This window comes from Triticum aestivum, chromosome 7B (genome assembly GCF_018294505.1).
Source record: "Triticum aestivum cultivar Chinese Spring chromosome 7B, IWGSC CS RefSeq v2.1, whole genome shotgun sequence".
Classification (NCBI taxonomy): Eukaryota; Viridiplantae; Streptophyta; class Magnoliopsida; order Poales; family Poaceae; genus Triticum; species Triticum aestivum.
In genome coordinates, this window is record NC_057813.1 from 482,702,664 (window position 1) to 482,713,690 (window position 11,027).

At 48.2% G+C, this 11,027-nt stretch overlaps 1 pseudogene; it reads left to right on the forward strand.

Moving 5' to 3' along the window:
• The first annotated feature begins 417 nt into the window (after positions 1–417).
• On the forward strand, positions 418–4,381 carry LOC123158080 (flavonoid O-methyltransferase-like protein Os11g0303600; annotated as a pseudogene).
• Positions 4,382–11,027: the final 6,646 nt, after the last annotated feature.

The window sequence follows — 11,027 nt, forward strand, 5'->3', positions numbered from 1 at the left end:
CCGCGGCGTGGCACGTCGTGATGAGGCATGGCAAGGCGGGCGGTGGAGGAGGAGCGCGCGTGGATGTCCCTCTTGTTCTCATGCTTATACAAGTGGGGAAAGAACCTCCCTTATAATGCGGTCCAACTCCCTCTAAACTAGCAATGTGGGACTAAACTTTAGTTCCACCTCTTGCCTTGCATGAATGGGCTGCGTGGGCCTCTAGGATTTATTAGGAATTTCTGAAACTGCTATTCGGCTGGGCCCAAAATAGACAAAATTCCAGCAGCGTGTACTTAAGACATGTCGACAAAAGCATGGCCCTCCACGAGTTCCACGAGTGAAATTTTGAATGATGTTAGTTCCACGAGTGACACGAACGCATGCTATATAAATCTTCGTAGTCAGCTGAGCAATGTACACCCACTACACAGACCTCAGAGTGATAGAGAAAGAATGGCAGCTCACATGAGAATCCCCACCGACACCCAGCCAATCAAGGCGCAGGCTGACCTGCAGCGCCATAGCCTCACCTACCTGACGTCCATGTCACTCAGGTGCGCCATCGAACTCGGCATCCCGACGATGATCCAGCGCCTTGGCGACACCGCGTCGTTGCCCGACCTGATGGCCGCTCTGTCCCTTCCACCACCCAAGGCGCCGTTTCTCAGCTGCGTCCTGTAGCTGCTGGCCAAATCTGACGCCCTGACGTGCAACGAGGCCGGGATCTCAGCCTCACCCCGCTGTCCTACATCCATCCTCGTGGATGGCATACTCATCGACGGAGAGGCTAGGCAGATAGCCTTCCCGCTGGCCGTGACGTCGCGGTATCACATGGAGTCTGATTTAGGCCTGGCCGATTGGTTCAAGAATGATCGTGCACTACCGGTGCCATCTTCATTTGAGCATGTCCATGCGGCGGCACCCTTCGATGAGAGTATGACGCTCCTCGATCCTGAGACCGACAACCTGTTCTATGAAGCTTTGGCCGCCCATGACCATATGTTTTTTTTGAAACGAGGCAAAAGACTTGCCATTTCATTGATTAAGAAGAAGAGAATTGCCCCGTTAATTGACGGAAAACCGGGCTAAAACCGATACAACTCAACCCATATGACATGGGCACCACCGGTCAACCTGGCCACCGACAAGAAACTCGGGGCTACAAAAAAGAAAGACATCCGCCAAGGAGTCGCAAGCGTCATCGTCGACACCGGTTGCCTCGAACGGGCGACTCCGACTTCACCGTAGAGCTCCACCATCGAAGTCAACCCGCAAACAGCCGCCAAAGCCACGACGGCACATGCCAACAGATGGCCACACGCGCAAGCAACCGTCAGCTCCGACTTTGACGACGAGTTTCGAAAGGGAAATATGCAGGACTTGCGCCGAGCGTGCCCTCCATAACGGAAGGGCACCTCAGACACGCCGGGAAGAACCGACTACCGCAGTCCATGCTGCGACCCGAGCTCCTCTCAACGCCATCATCGTTGCCAAAACAGAAACCAACGCCCCGCCTCAGCAAGCCACGCAGCGAAGATGCCGCCATCCACCGGTCTCCAGTCGTAGCCGGCTCCGAGACGATGCCCCCAAGGAGGAGAAAGACGCGAAGACGCCCCCATCGTCCGATCCAGCTGATCTGAGGTTTCCCTCCGGAGCCAATGCCATGGAGAGGAGGAGCACAGCTCCAAGACGACGCTTTCAAGAAAGGTAACGACACCCGCGGGCGCTGCCGTCGCCGGCTCCGATGAAGATCGGAACAAGGATTTCTCCCAGAGTTGTGCCACCATCAATCGCCACCGACCGCCGCCCACGCTCCACCATCCCAGCCGAGGTCGACCTCACTCTGACCGCGGGATCCCACGATCCACCGCGCCCAGATACGCACCACCCCCTGGCCGTAGCCGCCAACCACCACCGCAGCACCGTCGCGGCCACCACCACCGCAGCAACCACCTGCATCGCAAGGAGCAGCAACCAGAACGGAGCACCGAGACGCCAGATCCAGATCGAACCGCTCGAACGAAGCATCTGAGCAGGAGCCAGCACTCCACACGCAGCACACCTCGCGCTACAGGGACGTCAAGCCCGCCACGCCCAGCAGTCGCTGCGCGCGCCGCGCGCCGGTCGCCGCCGGTCCGCGCCCCACGCTCGCATCCGAAGTCGCCGCGCACACGCACGCCGCCTGCGCACGCCGTCCACGCCCAGGCCGCGCCAGGAGCTCAGACCGAAGCCGCCGCCCCAGCACCCCTCCCTCCGCCCGCAGCCTACGCGGAGCTCCGCGCGCCGGCCGCCATCCGCCGCCCGCCGCCGCGAGCTCCCCCTCGCGAGCGCCCAGGAAACGACGGGGAGAAGAGGCCCCGCCGCCGCCGGATCCGCGCGGGCTTCGCCCGGCGGAGCCCACCGGCGACGGCGAGGGGAGTGTGTGGAAGGAGGGCGCGCGGTGGACGGGGCTGAGCCGCCGCTCGTATCGCCCCAGGGAGGGAGCGACGCGAGGGCTGGATGCCCATGACCATATGGGGATCGGCACGGTTGTACGGGAATGCGGTGGCCTGTTCAATGGCCTGTAGTCACTCACCGACTGCTGTGGTGGTGATGGGACGATGGCAAGGGCCATCGTCAAGGCCTTCCCGCATATCAAGTGCAATGTGTTGGACCTTCCACAGGTGATCCAGAAAGTCCGAGTGACGGTGTTCTTAACTATGTCGCTGGCGACCTCTTCCATACCGTCCCACCAGCTCAAGCCGTGATGCTCAAGGTACGAAGATATGACCCCTCTCTACATTTAATGTTCTAATTTTTTTTGGCATGGATATACAGAGGAATTTTGTGATATAACCAAACTAATATGGTCCGTTAATTTCCAAAGTGCTCTTGTGAGCTCGAGCTCACATGCACCCTTTGCTACAGTAAAATCAAAAAATATTTAAAATGTTCAAAAAATTCTGAATTTTTTTGACAACAAACATCGATGTCTTTTTCACATGTGTGCAAAATTTTCTGACAAAATGACATTCATGCAGGTCTCGGTAAAAAAATATACAAAATCGATGCTCCAAAATGATTCCAAAAACAGTTTTTTTTTGAGCATGATATTGTCTATTTTGCCGAGGCCTCCACAAATGTCATTTGATCACGAAAATTGGCACGCATGTGAAACACACACCAATGTTTGTTGCCAAAAAAATTCACCTTTTTTTTAATTTTGAAATATTTTTTCTATTTTACTGTAGCAAGGGTGCATGCGAGCTCGAGCTTATATACTCCATGTCCAATTCCGAAAGTGCTCTTGTGAGCTTAGCTTCGTGTTCCAACTGCCTGTTAATAGGTACACAAGATTTTTTTTTCAGAAGTCAAACTTAGCAAAATTTGACCAATTTCCAGAAAATGTTATCTATATCTACAATACCAAACACATACCTATAATATAAAAATATATCTCATGACATATCTTTTATTTGCGGGGTACCCCATGACGTGTCTAATGATATATATATAATATAGACATTTTCATCTATTAACTTGGTCAAAATTTGCAAACTTTGACTTTGAAAAAATCTATAGGCACTACATTATGGAATGAAGGCGGTGAAAACAATATAGACTTTACATTATGGACCAATTAGAGTTGCGGCAATCAGTTGCAATATATTTTATGAGATTTGATGTGTGGAATATAAATATTTAGATTAATAACACATGAACCAAAAGTAAAAATACACATGACTTGAAATTCGTGCAATTTGAAATTATGTGTTATGGATGCATATGGTAGTAACCAAGTGAAGAGGAAAATGGTAATTTAGTTCATTGGAGACTTCCTTTTTCTAACAAACAACCAACAAGTTGCTATAATTGGAGAATTTTTATACACAAACTTACCCTTTGCCAACGTAATTAATACTCTTCTTGCCTCTAAGGAGGTAAGTGGGAGCATGTTAGAATTGCTCTTCCATACAACATACCACATAGGACAAAGGGAACTAAGAGTTTGGATTGCACCAATTTTTTCATGTTTCGGTATTGGTTATCTGCAGGACTACCAATACCTATGCATAATTACATTATGTCGATAACTTCCGCGTCCCTCGTTATCCATTGCTTAAACCACATAGATTCTTTCCATTCTAGCTTGTTCTACACTTCTGGAGCGATGAGGATTGCATCAAAATCCTTGCTCAATGCAAGAAGGCCATACCTTCCCGAGAAATGGGGGGAAAAGTGATCATCATAGAAATAGTGCTTGGATCTTCTCTTGATGGACATGCTGATGTTCATATGTACCAGAGGATGGCAACAGGATGAAAAGGAATGGAGCACGATCTTTATGAAAGCAGGGTTTAGTGACTATAAGATTGTCAAGAAACTTGGCCATCGAGGTGTCATCGAGGTCTATCTATAAGGTTGCTGCAAATGCTCATCTAGTGTGTATTTCGTATAACTAGTGGTGTGAAATAAGAAATAAATAAATAAAATGCCTTACTCGTCAATGGAAAATGTAGCAAATTCTTAAGTAGACCAAGTGTTAAGGGGTCGGCCGCATTATGTATGTATGTATGTATGTATGTATGCATGCATGCATGCATGCATGCATGTATGTATGTATGTATGTGGCATGTTTGTATGTTCCAACAATTTGAGATGTTAAGCTTTGTTGTTTTGGTATGTGTATAACTTTGTTTTTGAATTTTTTAGTGGACAAGCATTTGTGTATGTTTATCATGCTAAAATCAGTATATTCTTAAGAATAGCTACAGATCTGCTGATTGGTTTGGGAAAGGAGACAAGTCATTTTTCCATATGCCTCCACCAGCACCGCCCTCCTTGTCGCTTCTCCAATTTTCTCTATGGTTCCTCGCTTGTTGTTGCACTCTTCCATGACTAGATTTGCAATAGCAAGATTTACACAATAATGACACTAGTGTCAAGAAATAGACATCGCCGGAGATGACAATGATAGACGGGCCTAGTAAAATAGAAGAAATATGGAAGTTCAATCAATGGTCGTAGAACCGAGGAGGATGGAAAACACACATTGCCGACAAGGCTAGAGTTTGCCGTAGCAGGCAGATGGTTCAAACCTACAACGACCTGGGAGTGCCAACCCTCCCCGCCGACACTCCTCAACACCTCCCCCTCCTCACAGTCATCAGGCAAAGACCTTGCGGCAGCGGCAGGGCATCTACCTTTGCTTGCAGACGTTGGTATATGCGCATGAAAGGTTGATCGGGTGTCGGTGAGTGGCCCACTAGTGCGGACGTGGATCTAGCGGATGGCCAACACGTGGACCTAGTGGTAAATGTGATGCATCGAGGCATGTGGCCCCTCCCAGGTGTATCAGGGGAAATTTTATCTCACACTTTGTGTTCGGGATGCGTATATCTGGCACCGCTATGGGCACATATGCAATTTCAATTCTGTACATAGATCCTTCTTGAGAGTTGACAAGATATGCCTCGGGCTCCTCCCTCTCTCTCCTCCGAGTGGCCTCACTGGCCATTGGGGGAGGCATCATTATGTAGAGAGAGAGATATCCTATATACCTAGAAGAATGATCACCACTACTCTATTTATCTTGACAAGTGTCAAGTAGGTCCAACATGCAATAAACACTTCTCACTACATCTTCATGTGCATGCAACCTACCATAAATAACCATTTTTTCGTCCACTCTCAAGCATCCACATCATCCTACACTTCTTGTACTATGTGTATATGTATTGACATCGTCCGATCCAGTCCGGACATCCGACATGAGTCCTTGACCAACCATTTGGTTAGACTTCACGTGTTGTTAATGCGATTATTCGATCCGAAAGCCCAATCGACCGTCTTTTCTAATAATCATGTGCTTCATGTCCATGTCTCTTCTACTCCCCGTAGGATTCCTCACTTCTCCATTGTCCATGCCAAGCTACGGTCCAGACTAGTTGAATATTTAGCTACTACATGTGGTTGGCTCCTTGGAATTTCCTTGTGCTCACTACTAGGGAAAAGCCTAGCAGCAGCGCGGGTTTTGGGCCTCTCAGTAGCGCGGGGAGCGGCGCTACTAATAAGGCGCTACAACTAATGTATAGCAGTAGCGCCTGTTGTCCCACGCTACTGCTATACATGAATAGCTGTAGCGCTTTTTAGAAAAGGGCGCTGCTGATATTATCTGCAGCGCTGTTTATAGGGAAGCGCTACTGGTAAGGCGGCGCTACTGCTAAATTTTTACCCCCTCGCTACTATTAGTTTTATTAGTTTTTTCCCTGCATATTTGTTTTGTATTTGTTTTGTATTTGAATAGGCTTTATACAATAATCTTTAGCATATCATACACATACAAATGTAATCATAGCATATACATACAATTAGTCTCATCAAATCATGTCATCATCATAATCATCATCCAACACAAAGTGGTCTCTCGTCATCATCTCGAAAATAGCGATACAAGTCTCGTTTACTTGCAAATACATCGTCATCCATCTAAACAATGATATACGCGAGAAGAGCTATCACTTTGAGTACATGAGTTTGTATCCCTCTCTCGCATTAGCGCGAACCTAAACTAACTACTGCCTGTCACTCGGAAACCGGAAATCGGTACACCTGGGCCTGACACTCCGGCCACTCGTCGTATATATACTCTTGGCGTAGCACTTCTTCGCCATCTATGATCTATACACCTGCATCGTCACATGAGTCGATGATATGCAACATATATTGTTGAGCAACAGAAAGAGACAGACTTGGCAAAAATAGAAACAACATATCATAAGCATAAATAACAAAGTTTATCGTACCCAAAATGCCCTAAGTAGAGTGACTTTCGCTAGTCGAGGAGGAGGACAGTTTAATTACATCACAAATAAAGTTTCACCGTGCATAACTCAAAGTTTTGTCATACAGAAAGTATGGACTAAACGGACACATTGTCATATATTGACAATCACTCCACCATGTCGTGCCATCCATCCATGTCAGGGAGATAGTCCCCGAGCTTAGTGAAAGGCTTCATGTTGAGACGCTGAGAGGCTATCCTTGTTCGGACGTCTTCCCGCGACATTTGTCCTTCTCCGTAGAACATCCCTGTTTTTCCGACGACCTTCTTCATGATGATTTGGGCAAGTTCGCGCTGGATGTTATAGAACTCAGCTCGAAGTCGATGACCCTCGATATCTCCTATGTCCTTTACCCATTGCAGAATATGGGCATCGGCGGATCTAGGTAACATGCGAAGGTTCTGGTGATCCTGTCTGTACTCCAGCATGTGGTGTAGGACATAGAATACATCATTAAGAGAATCGTTCCGTTGCTGGATGTAGTAGAAGTTGGTCTTATGGCTGAAGGCGACCCTGCCGCCCCTTCTCTTCTTGTCCCTGAACTCTCCACCCCTTGCTTGGTAGTAAAACATAGCACTGTCAAGAACATGCTTGATGTGGGTGTAATCCTTTTTATGAATGTTCTTCGACGAGTCCAAGTAAAGAGCATGGGAGAATCGGGGGTAGAGTATGATGAGGACGGCGCGCCCGCCACTGCGTAAAATAAGTACACCTCAAATTAATTAGCCTCCACCATGCAAATGAATGATTAAAATCAAAGGAAGGATATCAGCGCGGATGACTTACACGAGATGATAAAGCACGAGAATCGCCTCCTTGTCGTTATTGGTGAGCATGAAACTGACGATGTAATCCCTCGCGTATTCACCGTGCTTTGCGCAGACTCCCAAGAAGCCCTCGTGCATTGTAGTACGGGTCAGTGATACAAATATGAGGTATCTGCTCAACCCCGATGATGTAGTTTATGTGCAAGGCATAAAGGCGGACAAACGTAAAATCCAGCTTCTTCACGTGAAACATGTCGAATATGTAATCGAATCGAAGGAAGAACTTATCTGCGGGGAAGCTGTCAACGTATGACATTTGCCGCGGAACGTTAACCACGTAGAGTGGGTATCCTGGATCTTTCGAGGCGATGAGGCCTTTCTCTACCCGCAGCACATCATCATGAAGTCTCCTTAGATCACCGAATCTGGCCCGTAGCGCTGTTGTAGGTAGGATAGGTTGACCGGGGATATGCCATTTATCCGCATTGGGGATGTCTATACGGTCCTAAAGCCGAGGCTGCTGAGGCGGCTGGATCATAGAATCAGGTTTTTTGCCTTTCCTCGCTCTCTTCCTAGACTTCGTTACTACCGGAAGGTCTTCCGTAATACGTTGAGACGACAATTCAGGCACCGACTCATGACGCTCAAACCCTAAGGAGGCGCCAGTATAGACATACTGTTCATCACCATCGTCATCCTCATCCTCATCCATGGCGACGTCATCAGCGACTAATGGAGCCTCCTCCTTACCCTGTCCTCTATCACCCAACCCGACACCCGATGCTAATTGGGTAGGTGGGGTGTTGATGTTCATACCTTGCTGAGGCTGCGTGCTCGTGGGTGTGCTCCCGACCGCCTCCAGACAAAGCAGACTCTTTGGCCACAACAGGACCCACCCATTGCAACAATCACCAAGCCGCCGTGGGGTCTCGTCGTCATCCCCCACTAGTATTAGAGGAGGAAAATTCTCGTGGCCCGGTTTGACACTGGCCACAGAAACCTTGAAGACGTTCGGGAGGATCGGCCGGCTGTGGAACAATGGTTCCTTCGGCTCCATTATCGTCGCCTTCCCCACGTCCACCTTATGGTCGCTGATGGTGTACAATATGGTGCACGGGGTTTCGTTGGCCTGCAAACAAAAGTCTGTGAGATGAGAGATCCGAAAGGCAACGAAAACGGGAGATTATACATTTATATTGAAGGGGCCGGTGTGACAGATACCATGAGGGCGTCGCGCTCAGCCAAAGATGAAGCACCTCCGAGCATGTCCGGTGCGGGAGCCGGTGTGGGAGCAGGTGCCGGTGCAACGCTAGTCGAGCTGCTCCCCAAGAAGTCAGCAAGGGGGAAGTCCTCTACATTTTTTTTCTCGATTTTGCCTTGTCTAAGTGAAAATGGCCAGAACCAAGGAAGTAGACAAATCTGCAACCACCTGTTTTGTGGCAGATACCGCTGTTGCGACTGTTTGAGAAGATTTCTTCTCAACCACAATCTTAACCTTCTTGTCGATGTTTTCTTCAGTTAACCTCCGCCTTTCCTTTCTCTCCTCCATGGTCTCACGGTAGTAGTTCTTCCACGTGGCACCGTCTCCGACACCGTGCACGCGTCGATACGACGGTCGAGTATCCACCGGTTGTCATTTCAATATGTTCAACGCCCGGTTGAATGGAGTGTCCCACTTGGGCCTCGCCAATGCCTCAGACGGCGAGTCGCTTTCGGCCGCAATCCGATGCTGCTCTCTCTGCAAAAGGCACAAGGATCGTTTACAAATATGACTAATGTATGCAGTCGAATTGATTAGAAACTAAAATTACCAGTAGTCTCATGAACTCCGTAATGTCCGGTTTTGTCTCCTAAACCTTCTTCACTGGGTCCCAACGGTGCCGGGCCCTGAGGACGTCACGCTCCTGTGGGACGGTGAACTCCGCCAAGGGGTCTGGGATGCCCAGACTCGCGGCTTCCGCGTCCTCCTTGGCCCATTTGGACCTCTTTCCGTCGTAACTACGACTTCCGAGGTGGTGGCTCCCAATGTTCCTCTCTTGAAGCCCCTTCATGTACTTAGACTTTTTTTTGGCAGCTCCGGCCTCGCAAGCCTCCTTGAATATTTCAAACTGCTCTTCTATGATTGTCGGATTATCCTTTACAACCTCGGTGTAGGGTTCCTTGTCGATGATCTTTGCTTTCACTCGATTTTTCCAGGCGGCCAACGCGTCGCTAAACTTGGTCATGGCGTGTTTGTTTATCTTCTTCATTGTCGGGTCCTCATCTGGATCTTCATAATCCTTCTCATTCCGGCCCAGGAACAAGAATATCTGGTGAAACTTCTTTAGGAGGGAGCTCCTCATATTTTCTATCTTCTGTAGTTTCTCATCATTGATGGTGGCGGTTGTCCGTACGATGCAGCCTATTTGATTGCCGTAGCACACGCGCGCTTCCTTGGGCGCCTTTGGCTCAAAATTGCCGTCGTCCACCTCTGTGACCACCAGTCTAGTAGTCCTAAGTTTGTTAGGAAGCCGTTGCCTCTTTGCTTTTGGTTCTACACCGGCTCCGCTCCCCGAGGCAGCGCCGGTCTCGATGCCGGTCTGAGTCTCAGCGCCGGTCTCAGTCTCAGCACCGGTCTGCGTGTTGGTCTCAGTCCTCGATGCCACTGGTGGGCCCAGCAACAACATTGGTTGATCGTCGGCAAGGCTAAAAAATTCGTCTGCCGCCTCGTAGATGTCGTCGCAATCACCAGAACCATGTCCTTCATCATTGCTAGCCATGTTTCCTATGATTAAATCTAGTCAATTAATTCTAGACCTAATAAAATGAATAATGACATAAAAAAGGCCTATTGTTTTGCGGGAACGTTGAGTCCTTCCTGGTGCGGCAAATCCCGGGCACTCGATATGTCCTAGTTTGTAGCACAAGTCATGCCGAAATTCACGGAAAATTTCGACATGACCTTTGCTAAAAAGTGGACAAATCGAGAACCTGAAATTTGCCGGAACAGAAATGAATCAACATTCCGGCAAAACATAGGCCACTCAGCTTCATTCACTGGAAACAACAAAGCCACTTGGGCACAATCGAACCACTTCAATGAAAAGATATAACATGACCACTTCAATGAAAAGATATAATCAACAATAAAAGTCTAGGAAGGGATCATCTTTAAAATAAAACTTCCCTAAATTCTTTTCCTTGAAAAATAGTGGTCTTTTCAAAAATCAAAAACCTTTGCAAAATGACCTCACTAAACACTTCTCTGCCTAGCTAGGACAGAACCCAAATTATGTTGATCTAGCTATTCCTCTCACACACACACACATTATTTTCTCTAACCCTTCTCTGCCTAGGACATAACCCAATTAAATTGCAAAGGAACTCCATTTCTCTAACCCTTCTGACCTAATGCTCTAAAATAAAATTTTGCTCTAACCTAGCCAACCTACTTAACCTAACTTGTTAATTAATC